This window comes from Neovison vison, chromosome 2 (assembly GCF_020171115.1).
Source record: "Neovison vison isolate M4711 chromosome 2, ASM_NN_V1, whole genome shotgun sequence".
Classification (NCBI taxonomy): Eukaryota; Metazoa; Chordata; class Mammalia; order Carnivora; family Mustelidae; genus Neogale; species Neogale vison.
In genome coordinates, this window is record NC_058092.1 from 102,535,501 (window position 1) to 102,544,700 (window position 9,200).

The 9,200-nt window shown below is 38.0% G+C and overlaps 1 pseudogene; it reads right to left on the minus strand.

The window, feature by feature from the left end:
• Positions 1-8,138: 8,138 nt before the first annotated feature.
• On the minus strand, positions 8,139-8,494 carry LOC122899188 (annotated as a pseudogene).
• Positions 8,495-9,200: the final 706 nt, after the last annotated feature.

Consider the following 9,200-nt stretch of genomic DNA (forward strand, 5'->3'; position numbering starts at 1 on the left):
GACAAAATTCAATATTCACTTAATGATAAAGCTCTCAACAAAGTAAAGAGGAAATATACTTCAACATAATAAAGACCATATATGGCAAGCCAACAGCTAACACTATATTCCTTGGGGAAAAGCTGAAAGCTTTTCCTCTAAGATCAGGAACAAAACAAGGATGCTCACACACACCACTTTAACTGAATACAGTATTGGAAGTTGTAACCAGAACTATTAGGCAAGAAAAAGAAATAAAATGCATCAAAATTAAAAGAGGAAGTAGTAAAATTGTCACTATTTAGGGAATACATGATTTTATACAAAGAAGACCCTAAAGACACCACAAAAAAACCATTAGAACTAATAAATAAATTCAGTAAAGCTGCAGAATACAAAATCAACATACAAAAATCGGTCATGTTTCTATATACTAATAACAAAACATAAAAATGATAAATTAAAAAATTCCTATGTATAATTTCATCAAAAAAATAAAATACCTAGGAAAAAATTTAACAAAAGAGATGAAAGACCTGTACACAGAAAACTACGAGTCATTTATGAAAGAAATTAAAGAAGACAAACAAATGGAAAGACATCTGTGTTCATGGGTTAGAAGAATTAATATTGTTAAAATGTCCATACCTAAATCAATCTATAGATTCAATGTCATCCCTATTAAAATTATAATGGCATTTTTTTGCAGAAAAATAACAAACAGCCCTAAAATTTGTATAGAACCACAAAAGATCCCAAATAACCAAAACAGTCTTCAGGGGCAAAAAAAATAAAAAATAAAGAACAAAGCTGGAGGGGTGCGAGTCAAGATGGCGGAGAAGTAGCAGGCTGAGATGACATCAGGTAGCAAGAGATCAGCTAGATAGCTTATCTAATCATTGTGAACATCTACAAATCCAACGGGAAATTGAAGAGAAGAAGAGCAACAATTCTAGAAACAGAAAATCGATCACTTTCTGAAAGGTAGGACCTGCGGAGAAGTGAATCCAAAGTGACGGTAAGATAGACCGCAGTGGGAGGGGCCGGCTCCCAGCAAGCGGCAGAACAAAAGAGCACAAAATCATGACATTTAAAGTCTGCTCCACGGAGGAACATCACTCTAGAGGCTAAACTGGGGTAAGCCCATGCAAGGGCAGCATAACCCCAGGTCCCGTGGGGTCACAGAAGGTCCAGGGGTGTCTGAGTGTCACAAAGCTCGCAGGTTTTAGAGCGGGGAAGCCGGCAAAAGCGACAAAGCCGAGGAGCGAGCTCTCAACTCGGGCTTACCTTGACTTGGTCACAGGATGGGTGAGCTCTGAGCACAGCCAGAGGCCACAGAGAGAGAAGCGACAGGGCGCTTTTCTCCAAGTGCGAGCAATTGAGCGCTTTCCCCCAAGTGCAGCCAAAAGCCAGGGAGACAGGGACAGTTGGGCCCTTTTCTCTGAGGGTGCACTGAGGAGCAGGACCCCGAGTTCTCGGCTCCTCCGGACTGGAGATTGGGAGGCCGCCATCGTCATTCCAGTCCTCCACACCTCTACGGAAAGTGCTCAGGGAAAAAAAGGTCCCGAAAGCAAACCCGAGTGGATTATTTACCCTGGCCCCTGGTAAGGGTGGTGCAATTCCTCCTGGGACAAAGACACTTGAGAATCACTACAACAGGCCCCTCCCCCAGAAGATCAACAAGAAACCCAGCCAAGACCAACTTCACCTACAAGGAGAACAGTGAAATTCCAGAGGAGGAGAAAGCAAATCTTATCTGGACAAAATGACAAGGCAGAAAAACTCACCACAAAAAAAAAAAAAAAAAAAAAAAAAAAGAGCAAGAGGCAGTACCAAAGGCTGGGGACCTGATCAATACAGACATTGGTAATATGACAGATCTAGAGTTCAAAATGACAGTTCTCAAGGTTCTAGATGGGCTCAAAAAAGGCATACAAGTTATTAGAGAAACCCTCTCCAGAGAGATAAAAGCCCTTTCTGGAGAAATAAAAGAACGAAAATCTAACCAAGTTGAAATCAAAAAAGCTACGAATGAGATGCAATAAAAAATGGAAGCTCTTACTGCTAGGATAAATGATGCAGAAGAAAGAATTAGTAACAAAGAAGACCAAATGACAGAGAATAAAGAAGCTGAGCAAAAGAGAGACAAATACTGAACCAGGAGGAGAGAATTCGAGAGATAAGTGACACCATAAGATGATACAATATTAGAATAATTGGGATTCCAGAAGAAGAAGAAAGAGAGGGGAGCAGAAGGTATATTGGAGAGTATTATTGTAGAGAATTTCCCTAATATGGCAAAGGGAACAAACATCAAAATCCAGGAGATGCTAAGACGCCCAAAAATCAATAAAAAAAGGTCCACACCTTGACACCTGATAGTAAAATTTACAAGTCTTAGCAACAAAGAGAAAATCCTGAAAGCAGCCTGGGAAAAGAAGTCCGTAACACAGAAGGGTAAAAACATTAGACTGGCAGCAGACCTATCCACAGAGACCTGACAGGCCAGAAAGAACTGGCATGATATATTCAGAGCACTAAACGAGAAAAACATGCAGCCAAGAATACTATATCCAGCTAGGCTATCATTGAAAATAGAAGGAGAGATTAAAAGCTTCCAGGACAAACAAAAACTGAAAGAATTTGCAAACACCAAACGAGCTCCACAGGAAATATTGAAAGGGGTCTTCTAAGCAAAGATAGACCCTAAAAGTAGTAGATCAGAAGAAACAGAGACAATATACAGTAACAGTCACATTACAGGCAATACAATGGCACTAAATTCATATATCTCAATAGTTACCCTGAACGTTAATGGGCTAAATGACCCAGGCAAAAGGCACAGTGTATCAGAATGGATTAAAATCAAAACCCATCAATATGCTGCCTACAAGAAATTCATTTCAGACCCAAGGCCACACCCCCAGATTTAAAGTGAGGGGGTGGAAAACAATTTACCATGCTAATGGACATAAGAAGAAAGCTGGGGTAGAAATACTTATATCAGATCAATTAGATTTTAAGCCAAAGACTATAATAAGAGATGAGGAAGGACACTTTATCATACTCAAAGGGTCTGTCTAACAAGAAGACCAAACAATTTTAAATATCTATGTCCCTAACATGGGAGCAGCCAACTATATAAACCAATTAATAACAAAATCAAAGAAATACATTGACAATAATACAATAATAGTAGGGAACTTTAATACTCCCCTCACTGAAATAGACAGATCATCTAAGCAAAAGATCAACAAGAAAATAAAGGCCTTAAATGACACACTGGAACAGATGGACATCACAGATATATTCAGAACATTCCAGATATGTTCAGAACAGAATATACATTCTTCTCTAGTGCACATGGAACATTCTCCAGAATAGACGACATCCTGGGTTCTAAATCAGGTCTCAACCGGTATCAAAAGATTGGGATCATTCCCTGCATATTTCCAGACCACAATGCTCTGAAGCTAGAACTCAATCACAAGAGGAAATTTGGAAAGAACCCAAATACATGGAGACTAAACAGCATCCTTCTAAAAAAATGAATGGGTCAACCAGAAAATTTAAAAAGAATTTAAAAATTCATGGAAAAAAATGATAATGAAAACACAACGGTTCAAAATCTGTGGGACACAACAAAGGCAGTCCTGAGAGGAAAATATATAGCGTTACAAGCCAAAGAAACAAGAAAGTTCTCAAATACACAACTTAACCCTATACCTAAAGGAGCTGGAGAAAGAACAACAAAGAAAGCCTAAACCCAGCAGGAGAAGAGAAATCATAAAGATCAGAGCAGAAATCAATGAAATAGAAACTAAAAAAACAAGAGAACAAATCAACGAAACTAGGAGCTAGTTCTTTGAAAGAATTAATAAGATTGATAAACCCCTGGCCAGACTTATCAGAAAGAAAGGGAAAGGACCCAAATCAATAAAATCATGAATGAAAGGGGAGAGATCACAACCAACACAAAAGAAATACAAACAATTAAAAGAACATACTATGAGCAGCTCTATGCCAACAAATTCGACAATCTGGAAGAAATGGATACATTTCTAGAGACGTATAAACTACCACACCTGAACTAGGAGGAAATAGAAAACCCGAACAGACCCATAACCAGTAAGGAGATTGAAACAGTCATCCAAAATATCCCAACAAACAAGAGCCCAGGGCCAGACAGCTTCCCAGGGGAATTCTACCAAACACTTAAAGATGAATTAATTCCTATTCTCCTGAAACTGTTCCAAAAATAGAAATGGAAGGAAAACTTCCAAACTCATTTTATGAGGCCAGCATCATCTTGTTCCCAAAACCAAACAAGGATCCCATCAAAAAAGAGAGCTATAGACCAATATCCTTGATGAACACAGATGCGAAAATTCTCACCAAAATACTGGCCAATAGGATCCAACAGCACATTAAAAGGATTATTCACCACTACCAAGTGGGATTTATTCCAGGGCTGCAAGGTTGGTTCAACATCCGCAAATCAATCAATGTGATACAATACATTAATAAAAGAAAGAACAAGAACCATATGATACTCTCAATAGATGCTGAAAAAGCATTTGACAAAATACAGCATCCCTTCCTGATTAAACTCTTCAAAGTGTAGGGATAGAGGGCACATACCTCAGTATTATCAAAACCATCTATGAAAAACCCACTGCAAATATCATTCTCAATGGAGAAACACTGAAAGCTTTTCCACTAAGGTCAGGAACATGGCAAGGATGTCCGTTATCACCATTGCTATTCAACATAGTACTAGAAGTCCTAGCCTCAGCAATCAGACAACAAAAAGAAATTAAAGGCATCCAAATCAGCAAATAAGAAGTCAAACTATCACTCTTTGCAGATGATATGATACTGTAAGTGGAAAACCCAAAAGACTCCACTCCAAAACTGCTAGAACTTGTACAGGAATTCAGTAAAGTGTCAGGATATAAAGTCAATGCACAGAAATCAGTTGCTTTTCTTTACACCAACAACAAGACAGAAGAAAGAGAAATTAAGGAGTCAGTCCCACTTACAATTGCACCCAAAACCATAAGATACCTAGGAATAAACCTAACCAAAGAGGCACAGAATCTATACTCAGAAAACTATAAAGTACTCATGAAAAAAATTGAGGAAGACACAAAGAAATGGAAAAATGTTCCATGCTCCTGGATTGGAAGAACAAATAGTGTGATAATGTTTATGCTACCTAAAGCAATCTATACATTTAATGCAATCCCTATAAAAATCCCATCCATTTTTTTCAAAGAAATAGAATAATCCTAAAATTTATATTGAACCAGAAAAGACCTCGAATAGCCAAAGGAATATTGAAAAAGAAAGCCAAAGTTGGTGGCATCACAATTCCGGACTTCAAGCTCTATTACAAAGCTGTCATCATCGAGACAGTATGGTACTGGCACAAAAACAGACATATAGATCAATGGAACAGAATAAAGAGCCCAGAAATAGACCCTCAACTCTATGGTCAACTCATCTTCGACAAAGCAGGAAGGACTGTCCAATGGAAAAAAGTCTCTTCAACAAATGGTGCTGGGAAAATTAGATAGCCCACATGCAGAAAAATGAAATTGGATTATTCCCTTACACCACACATGAAAATAGACTCAAAATGGATAAAGGACCTAAATGTGAGAAAGGAATCCATCAAAATCTTTGAGGAGAACACAGGCAGCAACCTCTTTGACCTCAACCGCAGCAACTTCTTCCTAGGAACATCACCAAAGGCAACAGAAGCAAGGGCAAAAATGAACTGTTGGGATTTGATCAAGATCAAAAGCTTTTGCACAGCAAAGGAAACAGTCAACAAAACCAAAAGACAACTGACAGAATGGGAGAAGATATTTGCAAACGACATATTAGATAAAGGGCTAGTATTCAAAATCAATAAATAGCTTAGCAAACTCAACACCAAAAGAACAAATAATCCAATCAAGAAATGGGCAGAGGACATGAACAGACATTTTTCGCAAAGAAGACATCCAGATGGCCAACAGACACATGTAAAAATGCTCCACATCACTTGGCATCAGGGAAATACAAATCAAAACCACAATGAGATGCCACCTCATACCAGTCAGAATGGCTCAAATTAACAAGTCAAGAAATGACAGATGCTGGTGTGGATGTGGAGAGAGGGGAACCCTCCTACACTGTTGGTGGGAATGCAAGCTGGTGCAACCACTCTGGAAAACAGTGTGGAGGTTCCTCAAAAAACTGAAAATAGAGTTACCGTATGACCCAGCAATTGCACTACTTGGTATATATCCTAAAGATACAAACATGGTGCTCCAAAGGGGCACGTGCACCCAAAAGTTTATAGCAGCAATGTCCAAAATAGCCAAACTATGGAAAGAATCTAGATGTCCATCAACAGATCAATGGATAAAGAAGAGGTGGTATATATACACAATAGAATACTATGCAGCCATCAAAAGAAATGAAATCTTGCCATTTGCGACAACGTGGATGGAATTAGAGGGTATCATGCTTAGCAAAATAAGTCAATCAGAGAAAGACAACTATCATATGATTTCCCTGATATGAGGAAGTGGAGATGCAATTAGGGGGGGTTGGGGGGTAGGAAAAGAAAAAATGAAAGAAGATGGAATTGGAAGGGAGACAAACCATAAGACTCAGTCTCAAAAAACAGACTGAGGGTTTCTGGGGGGAGAGGAGATGGGAGCGGGTGGTGGGGATATGGACATTCGGGAGGGTATGTGCTATGATGAGTGTTGTGAAATGTGTAAACCTGGCTATTCACAGATCTGTACCCCTGGGGATAAAAATATGTTACATGTTTATTAAAAAAATTAAAAAATACTTCAGCAAAAGATGAAAGAATAAACAAAAAGAAAAAAGAAAAAAAAAAAAAAAGAACAAAGCTGGAGGCATCATGCACCCTGATTTCAAACTATATTATACAGCTATAGTAATGAAATCAGTATAGTATTGGCATTAAAAAAAACCAAACAAATATATCAATGGAACAGTATCTAGAACACAGAAATAAACCCATGATAAATGATGAATTAATTTATGACAAAAGAGGCAAGAATACACAATGGGAAAAGAGCAGTTTCTAAAAAAAATGGTACTGAGGTAACTGGACAGTCATATGCAAAAAAATTGAAACTGGACTACTATCTTACACCACACATAAAAACTAACTCAAAATGGATTGAAGACTTGAATATAAAACCAGAAACAATTAGACTCCTAAAAGAAAACAGGTGTTAAGTTCCTTGACATCATTCTTGGAGATATCACCACTTCTTTTGGATCTGACTCCAAAAGCAATGGCAACAAAGGGAAAAATAAACAAATGGGACTACATCAAACTAAAAAGCTCGGTACAGCAAAGAAAATCATCGACAAAATAAAAAGGCAACCTACTGAATGGGAAAAGATATTTGCAAATCATATATCCAATAAGAGGTTAATATCCAAAATACATGAAGAACTCATATTAACTCAATAACCAAAAAAGCAAAGAATCCAATTACAAATGGGCAAAGGATCTGAATAGACATTTTTCCAAAGAAGACACACAGATAGCCAATAGGCACACGGTAATATTGGTTTCAGAAGTAGAATTTAGTGATTCATCATTTACGTGTAACACCCAATATCCATCATAACAAGTGCCTTCCTTAATACCCATCACCCATTTAACTTATCCTCTCATCTACCTCCCCTCCAGCAACCCTCAGTTTGTTCTCTATCATTGAAGTCTCTTATGGTTTGATTCCCTCTCTCTTAAAAAGTACTGGGTAATGGGCATTAACGAGTGCATGTGAGGTGATAAGCACTGGGTGCTATATGCAACCTATGAACCATTGAACACTACCATATGTTGGCTAACTGAATTTACATTTTTTTAAAAGAAAGCTACATTCAAAAAGGAAAAAAAGGAACTGTTGATTTTTCAGTTCCTTCAGCTTTTCACTTCAGAGTGAAAACCTCAATTCCTTACCTCTCACCTGGATTTTATGTCACTCAATGACAACCTTATTTTGCCTGTCTTTCTTGGAATGGTTATTTTCTTGTATCAAGGTATTTTATATCAATTGGAAAGCACTTTTTATTTTTTTTTTTGCAATTTTATACCTTTATTTGACAATCAGTGGTTAGGTCTCATCCACATTAACTGTCAGCAGATTTTTGAAAGTGGTGACAGGTACGTAAGTAACCAATGTATAGAGTTTGTTTGCTGAATCTTCACCCTTGTTACATTATCTGGACAACCACACATGGACATAGTACAGAACATTCCTTATTCCTTTGGCCAAAACAGCTTTGTTGAGCCTGGAGCTCCCATCTCCTTCATGGCAAATTTCCAGATCTCTTTGAGGGCCCAAGGGGCACACTTCTTGAAACCCATTCCATGGATGTGCTTGTAACTGTTGATGGTGCATTCTCTGATCACTAACTCGTTGATGACAGAATGGCTCTTCTTCTCGCCTCCCTTCTTTGTGGAAGCCATTATGTTGGACTCTGCCTGGAAAACTGGAAAGCATTTTTAGTCTTTGTCATGATCTACTTGTCGGTTTTAAATATAAAATCTCCATCTTGCAGCCAAATAGATCTATTAAATCCAGGAACTCCAAAAAAACATGCCTTACCAGTGTGCCCATGGGAAGGACCCTGATGTACTTACAGCTCAGAATTGGCTTGTCTCTTCATCTGAGTTTCTTTGGGCTGAGGTGTAGCAGTCAGTACAATTATAGACAGCCTTTAATGTTGGTATGGTCTTCTACCATGGTGAAGTTACTATCTATGTTATCTATCAGAATCAAATATTCTATCTGGTTACAGTATACAATGTGGTCCTGTTGTCTTTTTTTCCCCCAATGGGTTTTTGTTCTGTTTTTACATATGTAAAACCAAAGAAGAAGAAAAATAAACAAGAAGCTCAGCCAGTTTGGGGGGTGGGGTGGGATTTTAGTGCAAAGGCGATATCAAACTCTAGATGAACCTATGGGCAAGATAAGAAAGCTATCGAGTCTAACCATACACAAACTGAGGAGAAAAAGTTTTTAAAGGTATAAGCCTGGGGAAATTTGTATCAATTGTTGTTGCATCTTTCTACAAACCTAGGGTCATTCACTGCAGTGAGACACACACCAATTTTTAAGTGTAAGGAAGAAAACACAGTGATATGTAAAAAACAAAATAAAACAAAACAAAAC